Genomic DNA, 14,856 nt, shown 5'->3' with positions numbered 1-14,856 from the left:
TCGACACCTAATTCATGTTATTTATAAACGCAATATAGGTTATGTATTATGTCATAAAATATAGAAAACCCGGTTTATGTATATATATTCTTTCAAAGTGAAGCAAGATCATACGTGTAAAGCATAAACCGTTATGGGGTCATCTTAGTAGTTTTTTTTTTTTTTTTTCAGTTGATATACGTACATTTCCAATAAAAATTATAACCTTAATACGAATGAAACGACTCTTATGATTTCTTTGAATACCTTTTAAGGTGACTTTCTGTGGGAAGATAAAAACCAAAATCGGTATTTAATGGTTTTAAAATTTAATTTATCCTTAATCTTTTTTCAATACATGTGGTTTACACAAAATCAGTAAAAGGTAAGAACAAACAAGGTAAACCACAACCACCTAGTTTTCACATATTATGATTAACGGTAGATATACCAATCGTGTTGTGAATGCAATCATGATCATGAACAAGCCAATTATACAGTTTTTTGTTTAATGTTGGATATCTACCTAATTATTCAATTAGACAAAATGCTTCAACAAAACAAACAACACGTTGCGGTTGAATATAAGACTTACTTTTCATATTCTTTTCGGTACATTGAGCTTAGTAACATAGTTTTATATATTTGTTTATTGTTTGTTTTGTTTGTTTGTTTTTGTTTTTGTTTTTGTTTTGTTGTTGTTTGTTACTGAAATATAATGCTATAAACAGTGATCTCTATATATAAGATTAGCATTAGTAGGACATAAATGAAACCGGGCCTGTTAAAACAAAATGGCACTAATTAATGTTTACGTTCAGTCCGCGCACGAAAATTTTGTAACATTTTTTCTTTACGTTTAGACCATGCACTTGAATTTTGACTAGCTGAAATATTACATTACTAATGACGCGTCAGTATATGACATACTACTTATGATGAACTTTGACCTGAGTCAGACGAAAAAGTAGTACTGGACAGACGATAAATTCTACTTGGATGTCAAGCAAGAATAAATACACGACATGAATGTTTGAGAGACTTACAAACCTTTGGAGCGCTTAAGAATAAGATAAAATAAGTACTCAAAAAATAATTTAAGAAGCAAATTAAGTTTCGATTTCAAGGAAGATTAGGTGTTCAGGACGACATGTAGGCATTACTTATGGGTTTTGAGATTAGCTGAAAAATAAATCAAACTTCGTCGTCTCCCAATATTTCTCGTGGTGTGTCTGAATTATGTTATCTATCAGATGAATTAACACAATAAAATATTTATAATACCCGTCAATACACTATATGTGTTGTTTACAAAGCATATACATCTATGTCAAATGTTGGGGGAAGAGGTTGTGCTTTACAAGCGACGTGCTGAATAACAAATAAAGACCAATACAGTAATCTTTTCTTTTTCTATGAGTATATTGTACAATGTATCTAAATGTTGGACTTTGAACACGACTGACATATATTTTATCATATATAATTCATATAGTTTAAGGCATGTCAACACCTTATTTACGATATAATGTTAACTCAACTATTATGCATCGTTTAAAGTTGTTAACATTTAACATCTTTTATCCGATTTTGTAAATTTAATCTAATGGCGTTCTTTATTTCAACTTTAAAATGTTATCGTCCATATCATATTTCATTCATTAATTTCTATTTTAATATGACAGTAAACTGATATATTACATAAACAATAAAAACTGTTAGTGTACCTTTAAGAGGCAAATTATCTGACATAGAAATCCAGGGAAATGGTACACGCTTTTATAAAATCCCCCAATGCAATTGTTCTCACATTCTTCCTCGAGTCTAATGCGAACAATTAGATTACTCGAAATTGAATATTTGTAAAAAAATCCCAATTTGAGTTTTTTTTTTAAATGAAAATTATGCCAAGATACGAAAATATCCCTTAATTATTACATTAAGTGCATATACAAAATTTTGTAGTTGGAGTATTTTCTCTACTTTCTTGATCATTGTAGGAACTTTTATTTATTTTATTAAGTTTCGTTATACTAAAGCATTTTTTTATGTCGAGAATGCTCCACGAAACGAACCAACGCTGCGTTGTATTATTCCAACATGCTTAGTATTATTTATATTGTGTGTGCGCACAAAAGAAAACAGCGTATACTAATTTCGTAGTCGTTTGTGTTCATCACAAACAAGACAATATTGACGTAATAATTTAAAAGGAAATCTAGCGAAGAACAAAAAGATATATTCTTCCTGTCTTAGACTAAATTGTTTTCGTTTAGATTAACCCTTTTTTTTCAAAATTTGACCACTATGAAAAACCTATCACTAATTAAGCATACTTAAAAGTCAGTTCAAATAGGGCTGAGTCCTTTGTTACAACGGAAATAAAAAACAAAACTGAATATAAGATACACAAAGTAAGGACAAATTGACAGACATGCCAGCTCCAGACTACTTTGAACCTATAAACCATCATTATATGTAAATTCCAATCGTAGTTAATTCACATCGTATGTAAAATCTATCCAAATTCTTCTCATTCAAGGTTGAGAATCACGGTACATAATAAGGCAAACAATATGGACACAACCCACGTCATGGCAAAAACTGCTTTTGAAATATATGTTTTGTAATATTTCTATGTAAAGATCCTATGAGCGAATCCAAGTTTATACCAAGAAATGCTATCTTAACGATCCTATCAATATTATACATCTGCACAATTTCATGATGGTGCGGTAGTTGAATACTAGTGCGATTAAAGAATTTACATTTACGATGAAAACAATATGAAAACAGTCTTGCTCCATTAGAGCATCATAACATACTTCTTGGTGAATCCCAATTCAATCACAAAATAGTTGACTGGTGGCTCAAAGCTTACTTAAAAGTTTGCCTGTGTGAAAAATCAGCAAATCCAATGATAAGATTTGTACAATGTAAAATTTACTCCAAAGAATGTTTTCTTACAATTTTCTGTTTCTATCATACTGACAGTTTTTTTAAGCGGCAATGGACTTAAAGTTCCCTAACAAAGCAACCAAATTTTGCACAAAAATAAAGAGTTACCTCTCTTTTCAGTGCTTTCTAGTTATTTTTGTCCTCTGTAACCGTTGCATGCAATTAAAATAAATGGCCCTCGTTTGATTGGTAACTAAAACAATATCCTTCCCAAACTTTGACTTTTCATTCAGAATTGTCATCTTTCCTTTCATCGGCGGCAACTTCCCTTTACATGTAACACCTGCGCATGGAGTTTTTATATCGAACTAATCTTCTTACAATAGGCTTCTGGAACAGGTTTATGTTGCTACAAGATTGAAGTCATCACTACAGAAGTTTATATGGTTGTCATCATGAACTCGTGGATTGTTACGTCGTATTCAACTGCACAAGGAAAACTGATTGTTCAACGTGTCATAGTTTTCCTTTCCTTTTTAGTGTACCCCGAAGGTAACTTTATGAGCAACTCCGTGGATGTTTCTAGAGTTTACCTACCGGTGCACCTGGTTTTTGGTGGAATCCGAGTTGCTCATTTACCTTTGTTCCTTTGTATATATTATTGTGGTAATTTTATGTTCCTTGTTGTGTTTGTCTGTTTTTCGTGTCTGGTTGTTGTCCTTGGATTACATTATTTTGATTTCATTATAACAGCTAGAATCTTTGTTTCCTTAATAACTCTGTCTCCCAATGGTATGGGTTTATGTATATTTGCCAAAAGAAAATCACCAAGTTTTGGACATGAAGAGGAATTTATTGCACTAAATACAACTAATGAGTGATAATGAAGCGTAAACAATACCAAACTGTAATTTCTACCCAGTAGTCAAAAGGAATTATCTAAATGGAAAATACGTATATATTCATTCTGTGGGTACTTGTTTTCATAATCCACATCGTAATATGAAATTAAAAATGACCTAGTTTTCATTGGTGACTCATCATCAAGTTTTTATCTCGGATACATAATACCCAAAACAATGTCAACATACAAACTGTTACAATTTTCCTATGACTAATATTTTTCCCAACAATATTTCTTGCAACATGCTTTGTTTAAAACATTGATTTTGTTCTTTTCTCCTTTGTTTGCAATTTTTGAAAAAGATCGCAACTAAACATGTAGTAACTACTTTGAACGGAGACGGAAACATGTACAGATAAACTAAATGAATAGGGAAAAGACGGTAAATGTATCCAATATTATTAGGAATAATTGTGGCAATATCTTCTACAATAATAGCAACAACAACATGTCTGTCCTTCTGCTGAAACACCATATATTTAAGGCCCCTAAAACATATCAAAGCAATGATATGAAATTCTAACTTTAGGTTTACTACAAAGATATTAATCAGTTTAATTCAAATCCGAATACTCTACAAATAGTACAGCCCAAAACCAAAAAGTAAAAAACATGAAAACCATCTGAAGAAAAAATAACTCAAATGCCTAATCTTGTTGTATGTTTTATTTTGTTAAACGTAGCTTCATTTTGAGGAACATCTGAACGTATATTTATGAAAGATGTATTTTCTTGCTGGTTCATATACAAAATATGCATTATATTGTTAAAGTTGTGATCAACCGGGGTAATGATATTCAAAGTGAACAATACCATCATCATTCATATTTTTTTTTTGTATCAAGTTTTTCAATGATCTCATAAGATTTCTATGTATTGTAATACAATATGACTGCAGGTACATATGAAATATTATGTTTCTATTATATTATCTCAGGATTTTTTCGTCTCCAATCACCCAAGACGTTTTAGAGAATATGGAAATTATGTATGTTTTATATCGCTAAATACCTCGATCCACAGAAATACGCGAGAATTTCTACAGGACGTGTTTTCACCTTATAAATTTAAAAAAAGATAAAATTCCTTGTTGCTGTCGTCACTTCCAAAATTCATCATTTCCATCATTAAGATTTTAAGTCATTCATGTTTCAGAGCATCTATAAGTATGGGTTGTCGCTGACCGCTCCGTTCCTAACTTATCAATGAATTCAGCGGGTTTTCCTGCCTTACTGTATTATAATTTATAATATTTAATCTAATTAGTAAGGTCTATTTCTACACACTGTTTTTTTTTAATTTATTTCGTGTAATAGTTGAATTAAATTATTTCTCACGTATGGGCTTGCAACCCTAAGGGGAGGAGGGGATGTTGAAAAATGTGTGGCGATTAACTGTGCCAATAGCGTTCATACCCTGTTCTTCATCTGGACTACAAAAATGTATAATCTGTTGTAGACAAGCACGGTATATGCACATCCTGTTGCAGGTTGTGTTCAATCTTCTTATTGATTTTTCCATATATGAATTATATAATTTCAGAAGTAACACGCTTTCTGCTTGGATAAAGCAATTTTGTCATAGACAACATTTTTTCATCTGACTGTGACGTCTTTAACCTCTTCTAATGATTCTCTCCTTGAATTTCGATATTAAAATCAAATTATAAGGATTTGCACGATCTTTTTGACAAAACGTCAATGCCAGTGGCACGCACTTGAAAATAACCTGTAACTAAGGTTATTTAGCGTGCACCACGTGATTGGGGTTATTTCGTTATAGGCCAAAAATATTTTAATCGATTATATAAAAGTCTTATGCTAACTCTGAAATATTTTACTACGGGACATGTTCGAACAGATCGAGTAATGGTCGCGTTAGCTGATTTCATGACCTTAAAATGTCATTAATAACAAATGCAAACATTACCAATTCAGTAAATGTCAGTAATGTACGTTGTGGGATTAAACTTGCGTTTTAATATACATGACCAGTTACCAGGGACGACGAATTCAACATGATACGATTGATTGATTGATTGATTGCTTTTCGGGGTTTAACGCTCAAGCAGCAATATTTCAGCTATATTCAGGCGATATACATGAAAGGGATGATAAAATGAATATGAAATAATGATGATGAAATGAAAAAAAAATATGGGACACAAGGATAATAGGGTCGACAAAGTTTGGTTGGCAGAAAATAAAAGGGAGCGCAAATGTTCCTATTCCTATCCAATACCAAAGCAGGGTTCTTTAATGTGCGAGTAACGTGGTATATTTTCCAAAACGGTGCACCACTGTGGTTTTCCGTATTATAGCCTGACATTCCCAGCATGTAACACGCCAGGGGTACCCCATTCCACCACCTAAGGCTCACATCCCAGTTGCTGTGTGGGCAGAGCGCCTAGGTTTCCGAGCACTCTTTAGTCGCCTTTTACGACAAGCTTAGCGCTGGACCTGCACAATGCCATGATAAGACTGAGTTACTCATTTACTTGGGTAGGTTTGTACGTTATTTTAAGTTCTTTAATGCGTGTGTCTATTATTCATGTCTGGGCTTTGTCCCTGGATTATATTCTTTTGATTTCCCCTAGAATCTTGGTTTCTTTGATCACTCTTTCAGAAAGTGTTTAGTTTATCTAGTATGGACACGTCAATTTAAAGTGGTTAAAGACGTCTTAATTCTGCGAACGTTTCTATAATTGATGTATACACTTATACCACCTAATTCTACTAGAATATCTGTTATCTTGATTACTCTTAAATTTACATCATTACCTACAACTTGCATGCCCATAATTTATCCGGTTTAACGATGTAATTGTATCCATTGAAGAACCCAATGATCGTCATTTTTAACACGAATTTCTGAATAGGTCATCCTTGGTTGTATGTGAATTGATTATCCATTAAAAGCCCATACATGTTTAATCGGGGCTGAAAGTAGGAACGCCTGTAAGTGTGATTTTTTTCTTCGGATCCGCCATTTAGTATCATATTTCTTAAAATTTTATATGAGTAAAACATACGAAGCTTCTACTATTACCAATGGTCGTTAATTATTCCCTTTCTATAGCTAATAAATCACAGGTAAGTGTGCTGGTCATTGACTTCATTATTGACTCGTCTTTATTGTTTAATAGATATTAAATTAATTAAATTTTGATGTAAAGGATTGAACATTTTACTACACAATTAAATGACACCTTGTGCTGGATAAAGAATGCTGCATTTTGCAAATTAATTTATGAAGAATTTTCATTAGTACGAAAAAACAACTCAGAATTCAAATAATGCATGGTATTCATGGTCCAGCAGGCTTTTTCACGAAACAACAATCTGAAATGTAAAATTTGTCACAAGTTATGACATCATAATGAGATCAAAGTATTGTGACGTCAGAACTTACGACTTATTTCACTTTCACTTTAACGATTTTTTGGTGAAGAGGCCTGCGGTTCCATCATTTTTTTTCAGAGTGTCTGGCAATTCAAATGTATTGCACAATTGTTGAAAATATCTCATATGATTTTTAACTGATTAAACAACAATCATATATATACATAAATTTATTAAGAAGAAAAATATAATATTTGATAAAGTACGTAAAGATTAATTTCAAACACTAAAATGAACGTCTTTTGAAGCATCGTAAGTTCTGTATGTCAATAATGTGTTAGGTAACGCTGTTATTTGTCGTTATTATCAAAAAATAAAAATTCAATACATAATCCGTTTGACTTTATGACCTTTATTGAGACTTTCAGTTAGCCAGCAACTGTAAACACTAATTCAAAAAAGGATTAGACAATTCAAAATAATCTTATTTAAGATTCAAATTAATTGTTTTTCATGTTTTCAATTCAAATCATTTTTATTCGCAAAAGGCCTCTTATTTAAGTTTAATACCAACCGCAGGTTTTTCCCCATTCTATTTTATGGTACGTAGGCTGAGATAATTCTCGTGCACACTCCTCTCCCCACTACTCTTCACCTTCATGATGATTAATATGATTTTCAGACAAGGAAATGGAATCTGGAGATAAGAGGGACAGGAAACGATAGTGAAGGTTGCAAGAACTGCTGACCCCGTGTCCACCTCCTGAATTTATATTCTTGATGAAAATTACTGAGTTTTTAAGCGTTTGCACGATCAAAGCCTGTATCAAAGAATTGATATTTAAACAAAACAAACAAAAAACACACCATCATTTATGAATTACTGTATTTTTATTTTTGTTTTTTGTTTTGTTTTTGTTTTGTTTTCTTTCTTTCTTTATTATATGAATTGGAGTATTTAGATAATAAATGATACGTGCATTTGACACATTGCTTATTTGCTTGTGTTACTTTGTATGTATGATTTTTGTTACTTAATGTTCTTTGATGTGTATGTATGTTGGTTGCCACTATAACCTTAGTTCCTTTGATTATCCTTTTAGATCTTAATGAGATGCATCACGCTTTATAAAAATTATTAATATTGCTCTTATAGTCTTGATACACATAAAATAATTGACAGCAAAAACGGGTTCAAAAGGAAAACTTCAAGTTAATAAGTTAGATATAACATTAATTTATAAACCTAATTTCATCTAAATTAAGGTAAATATTCAATATGAAGTAATTTGTTTTTTTGTTTTTTTTTTTTGTTTTTCGTCTTCTATTATGCTTATAAATGTTGTGCATCTTAATTTAAATATTTATTGTAAACTGTATAATATTTTTTTTCGTCATTGTTCCATTTTATAACAAAATGACATATTCCATTTTTTATTAATGATAAATTCCGTCCATATTGTCTCTCGTATATAACAAAAACACTAAAAACTCGCTAAGACTTCGGGTACTACCCGACACTCTTTGGATTGAACCATTGGAAGTATAAGAATCTTAATTGTTAAATTATTAACCCACTTTCAATTTGAAATCTAAAACAATGTGTATATATTACAGATAAACCGAAAATGTCTTTGAAACTAACAACTAAACCCGTAATATTGGGCCACGACATTATACTAACATGTGTGGGAACAACGTGTGTCCATAAAAAAGCTAAGTACTGGATGGGGGTCCAGCTGACACTGAACCATCTACGCTGGCTGTGAATGAAACATCGATGTCAGAAAAGTATAAAATGCCAAACGCTCATTCGGATGATGGATCAATCTCATTGATTGTTCGAAATGTAACCCTAGCGAATTATTCTTTCAGTACAGGTGTACTTGTGGGATGAATTTCTTGGAAAGTTATATAAATATCAGCTATTCGGAAATTGTTGGTAAGAAACATATTATATTGATTGAATTTTTATGTAATCTGAACAGAACAACTTTTTATAAGTAACTGAGCAAGAAATTTTTGCCTGACTGAGTGAAGATATAAGCTTTACATGTAGTACGTCCGTTGCCAAATACGGAAAACATTACAATGTGCTATTTTATGATTATTATTCCAGCACTACCTTCCAAAGATGTGATTAAATATTACATTGAAAAGTGAGATAATGTTTTAGACCTAACCTTCACTTTACACAATGTTTTATCTACACCAAATTGCAATGCTGTCTTTCAGGTATCGCTTCAAAAACATCGTGTTATTATTATTATTATTATTATTATTATTATTATTTAGTGGTTGATCCTTTAATTGAATAATATGACACACAAGTTATTAATTTTAACTTAAAAAAGCAAACGTTCGTAACCAACTGAACTACGTTTAAAATCCCAACAACAGAAATCAAGGACATTGATCACTTAATTAAACCAAGAAGACAACAATCTTAAAGGAGAAACATATAGAAACTGACGTTGCAGACGAAATTTTCACCAAAGATATAATGAAAGATATAAACTACAGAAAACGATTTGTTATTTCTAAAGAATGGTCCTATAGATTAAAAGTAGAATGTGGATCAGCCGGGCACGATGTTGTTGTAATTGATAAAGTTGTGGAATGTAAAATGAAACAAGGTGTCAATTTCTTTATACATGACTTTAAAATCATGATATGTTCTTAATATCCTGTTGTTGTTAATAATAACTTTTCTTGTAAAGTATGAACAAGAGATTTAAACAAACGCTGCATGTCAATTTGAACATTAAGTGAACATGACGCTTCGGATATATACGCAAATCATTAATTTCTGTATCGTGATTTATGTATTGTTATTTGTTTTAGGCTTTTCTAGTTTGCCGTTTGTTATAAGAGGATGTATTGGAATACTTATATTACTGATTATTGGAGTTTTGTCTATTCGCTGCGTTAAAAGAGGCAAATCCTACATTTATCACGATAACATTGCATATATCTCTATAAAAGATATAAATTAGAACATCTGTCAAAGGGGAAGAACATGCAATGTTAAACCAAACTTTACCATATACGCAGAATACAAAAAGTCCGTTGGCAATGGAAGGAAAACAATACAAAATCATTAAGTTGTATCAATAGGTATGAGCGTTACCAATAAAAATATTGATCTTTCAAAAGATTCGTAAAAAAGTCTTATTTTATTTTCTTTTTACATTTGTACTTATTTTGAATATCGGAATTGTACTGATTTTTTTAGTTTCTTTTGTTTTCAATGTTACGATTTATTATGAATAATTAGCCGGACATAGTGTATATCTTATCGATTTATTTTCGTGTTGATTCCTAAGTATAAAACATTTCAAATATTATGTTTCAGCAAAATATAGAACCGTTCTTAAAGCAAGAAACGATATACCATGTGCAGGGACTTTCTTGGAAGAGACATGTAAGTTATACATCTTTTTTTTCCTCATCGACCTTGAGCAACACGTGTGTAATAATAAAAAAATTCTACATTTGTAAATATGTTTTGTTCTTGCAACACATGAACTCATATTTATGTAGATCAATATCATTTGTCATTCTAAGTAAAAACATTGTGAAAATAGAATAAAGCCCAAAACACATCGATATAATCACATAATAAAAACATGAATGGTGTAAAAGGTTTTTGTGTTTAAGATAAAGGGAAAAAAGTGTCCTGTCTATCTTTAGATAGCTTGTGTTGACTTGGGCGGAAAGAGCGGGTATATTAAAAACCATGGGTCTACAAACGAAGATATTTCCTTGTCTGCTTCGTTATATCTATATAAAGGGTTTTCAATTCCATTTAAGTGGAACTATTTGCATCTAGCTCTGATTTTCTTTCTTTAATTGTAGATATCCCCAGACCCACACAGAATTATGGTTGTAAATCAGATATTCAGTCGAGCAAACAACTTCTAACTTCCTAAATTACTAACGACAGCTCCGTGCTATGGTCGATAGTTCAAGTTGCAAACTCAAAACCACACTTATTGTTTGCAGCTTAATCACCTGACCGCTCTTCGATGCAGTTTCCCTGACGACCATTATGTTTATACATATCAATTTAAGTTCTTATTAACTATGTGGTCAGAAACAACGATGGAACAAAGTTTAGAAATCGTAATAGTGGTTAATATTAAGTCCTTTAATGTTCATTTTATATACAAATGTAATACGAATAGAATAGATGTGGTGACAGGAATTAAAAATGCTAGCTCAAGGCTACCCATGGGGCTTCAATGAATGACAGGGAATCTCTATCAAAATATATTTAATGTATATGATTTAATTTTGGTACACTTTGATATATTGCTCTTATACAGAAATATGTATATTTTTACTGAAACTAATGAAATACAACACAATGATGCATGTCTTACCTACAAATAAAAAAAAAGTATCTTAAACACTTTTAAAGTTCATTAAAATCTTTCTAATCAGTTCGAAGATCGTGATAGACCGAGAACCTATTTAATATAACCCAAAAGTTAAGCCCAAATAGTACACCATGTTAATAAAGCCCAACACCGTTACAGGAGCCCTGACCAATAATTTCTGCGCAGTATCTTCGTTCTCAGATAGTGATTCAATAATATTACAGTCGTAATGACACTTATGTATGTAGTTAACAACATTTGATCAAATAAGTTTCTACTAGTGCCATAAATAGTGACATATGTGTTCAATATGTTTAATATGTAAATAACTGTGTATTGTCTGATCTTTTGTTGAAAAGAATTAAATTATGCGAAATTTGCTCAAAATATAGCCATGGATGGCAATAGTAACAATTGTACATCTATATTTGTTTCTGCTTATGTCATGTTTATATGATTAAAATAAGGATTTAGGATTGTTCTCTTTATTCTCGATACCGCTACTGGTGGACCAGAGGTCCCTGAGGATATTTACCAACCCAGTAGTCAGACTTGTTATACACCGAATACATAACATTTTGTCTATCCTATTTATGAAAGAGTAATCAAGAGAACCAAGGTTATAGCGGTAATCAGAAGAATCTAATCCAGGGACAAAGACCAGACACGGAAAATGTATGACTTGGTTACTTTATGTTCTTTGTTGTGTATGTCTTTTTTCCATGTCTGGTCTTTGTCCCTGGATAACAATCTTTTGATAACCGCTATAACCTTGGTTCCCTTGGTTACTCCTCTATACCCATCATATACAGATATACACAACAAAGAATATAAAATAACCCAAAAATACATACAAATTAATAGAAGCACATGAGCAACTCGGACTCCAGTAAAGAAACTGGGAGCATGGACCAGGTTCACCAGTGGGGTAACCGTCCTCTGCTTTTCTAGAAACACCCGCCGAGTTGTTCATAAACAGTCATGTCCATGGTAGACGAAAGAGGAAATGAATCTATTACAAGTTGAATAAAACAGTTTTCATTGCACAGATGGATACACCGTATTTTATTTTTTGTGTTTTATGTTTGTTATCAATTAAAAAAATGCATGCAATTAATAGGCTGTTAACAAAATAGCCATAAGGACAATCTGATTTTCAAAAATCTGGGGGGGGGGTTCGAAAAATATATACAGTAGTAGAATGTTCGTGTTCACATTCTGTATATTGTAATTTAGAAAAAAAGGCACCTATTTGTTTAGTCGGTAAATTGTCTCTACCATACCCCAGTATGATATATTTTGTAAAGCACATGTCGTTACAGATCTTAAACTTGTCTTTTGACTTTTTAAAGCATTTAAATGAATGCGTTTATTAGTGGTTTTAAACGTTACAAAACTAATAATTTTCATAAAGTACTTACAATGTAGATATCATGACCAAACTACAACAGACGTTGAAAGTTGTGTTTAAACAATTTATTAATCTTTGATTTTGATGACCACCTGGGAAGTATTATTTGCTTAACACATGCAAGCATGAGTCATTATAAAAAAAGATAGTGTTGAAATTGTCAAAGATCCTTTTTCCCCTCAGATACCGATTTCGACCATATCTACAGAAATATTACATTGCACGACTGATTTGTTTTGTATTTATCTTTTCGATTTTTGTGGGTTTTTTTATATTTCTTGTGTGTTTTTTCTGTTAAGTTTTTTATTTTAAATCATTTAATTATTTTGTATTTAAAACATATTATTACAATGCAATTTAAAATGCTCCAAACTTTGTAACTTATGCAAACTTTATGAATTTTGTCATTTTACAAAGTGGTTTACTATGAATTAATCAAAAGTCTTTAAAGGAAGAATTATCTAATAAACGAAGGTAAAAGGATAAAACATACAATTGCGAACGGAAAAAGGTTTCCGTCTCCCAAGATCACTTAAAAAACATTTATAACGCATACGTACCTTTTACTTTGAATATTTGGTAGGTTTTTAGATCTTATTCTGAGTGTTAAATATCGTCAAAGTTTTTGACACGTGACATTTAAAGGTCTCTATTTTCTAAAGAATCAAAATGAAAACACAAATGAAAGACAGTGGCATACTTTGAACCTAATGGTATATACAACATCTAAACGTCTTGTATATTTACATCATATGACAGATTTTGATACACCATGTCAACAAAAAGTTGATTCGGTCAAAACTGATAAAACTTATCTGATATATGACGTCTAAAAGGTCAAAATATGATATTATCAAGATTTGATCAAACAATAAATATTGATATTTTTTAGTCAACAATACTCAGGCAAAGCTTACTGGAGCAATTATGTACATCATAGGCTCATTAAAGTATTAATAATTTCCAACACTGTCAGATAAAGAAAAACAACGGTTAACAAGTTATCATATTATAGTTTCCACTTCATAAATTAGACCTTATCAAACAAAAAGAAATAAGAACCTCTTTAAATGTCCTCATTTATATCAAAGTAGGAAGCATTTATTTCACTAAACTCGAAAAGATATTAACATAAATACCTAATAATAAACATTTAGCAATATACAAAATAAATTGACAAAATATCAAGTTTAAAATCGGAGCATCGGAAACCATCGCAATGGTCCTGTTTTGGTTAAGTTTAACCTGACGAGGAACAAAACTGCTGAATGTTATACATAAAATTATACCAACGGCAACACAAGCTCTCCCTTCATGACGAAAAAAAAATGAAACCAACCTGTATGCTACAGGTACATTTTGCAAAATCAGGAACCTTTTCAAGTTAAAACCTAAATACAATATGATTCATACATCTAGCTACATGCAGTTCAAACATCGCGTGCACTTGTTACAAAAAGTCATTTAAAGGTGTACTTTGGTCAATATTTAAGTTACAATATAAGTTTGTCCAAAGTAATGTTTTAAAGAACATCAAAATAAAATAAGACTAATAACCCACCTGATGCATACAAAAGGGAGGTACTATCAAAATAGAAATGTTATAAACAAACAAACAATATCCGTATCTTTTTTGGTTCAATACATACAAAAACGTATTAAGAGTTGCCTGTCACAAACCAAACTTCTTTTTTTTTCACACTGACTAGGTAAGTTTAACACAGATTTCTCATATATGGTTTATTGTTGTTATTTTTTATCAGTACGGAACATACAATCAAAAGACATCTGACTCTGACCTTTTTAAATTGTATATAAAATAAATCGAGAGACTTTCAATGGTCCGTAAAATACACGAGTGGCCATTTCTATCACTATCGTATTGTAAATCTGAACATCTACCGTACTGTATCGAAAAGTTTTTATCTACAATTCGCATTT

At 31.3% G+C, this 14,856-nt stretch overlaps 2 long non-coding RNA genes across 4 annotated transcripts; one reads left to right on the top strand and one right to left on the bottom strand.

Moving 5' to 3' along the window:
- Positions 1–3,944: 3,944 nt before the first annotated feature.
- Positions 3,945–14,524, bottom strand: LOC148606044 (uncharacterized). Of its 2 annotated transcripts, XR_015915270.1 has the most exons (5): positions 14,477–14,524; positions 13,476–13,571; positions 12,926–12,946; positions 7,697–7,943; positions 3,945–7,122 (listed from the first exon to the last, which is right to left on the bottom strand). It is a non-coding gene; the product is annotated as an uncharacterized LOC148606044 (long non-coding RNA). The 2 variants fall into 2 exon arrangements; XR_015915269.1 differs by lacking the exon at positions 14,477–14,524 and having other exon boundaries at positions 13,476–13,855.
- On the top strand, positions 8,685–12,151 carry LOC148606045 (uncharacterized). 2 transcript variants are annotated; one of them, XR_015915272.1, is made up of 4 exons: positions 8,685–9,064; positions 9,967–10,239; positions 10,478–10,546; positions 10,981–12,151. It is a non-coding gene; the product is annotated as an uncharacterized LOC148606045 (long non-coding RNA). The 2 variants fall into 2 exon arrangements; XR_015915271.1 differs by lacking the exon at positions 8,685–9,064 and having other exon boundaries at positions 9,610–10,239.
- Positions 14,525–14,856: the final 332 nt, after the last annotated feature.

The sequence above is a fragment of the Perna viridis genome, chromosome 9 (assembly GCF_037379345.1).
Source record: "Perna viridis isolate PV_CMFRI_1.1 ecotype Kerala chromosome 9, ASM3737934v1, whole genome shotgun sequence".
Classification (NCBI taxonomy): domain Eukaryota; kingdom Metazoa; phylum Mollusca; class Bivalvia; order Mytilida; family Mytilidae; genus Perna; species Perna viridis.
This window is presented reverse-complemented; position numbering and strand designations above follow the sequence as displayed.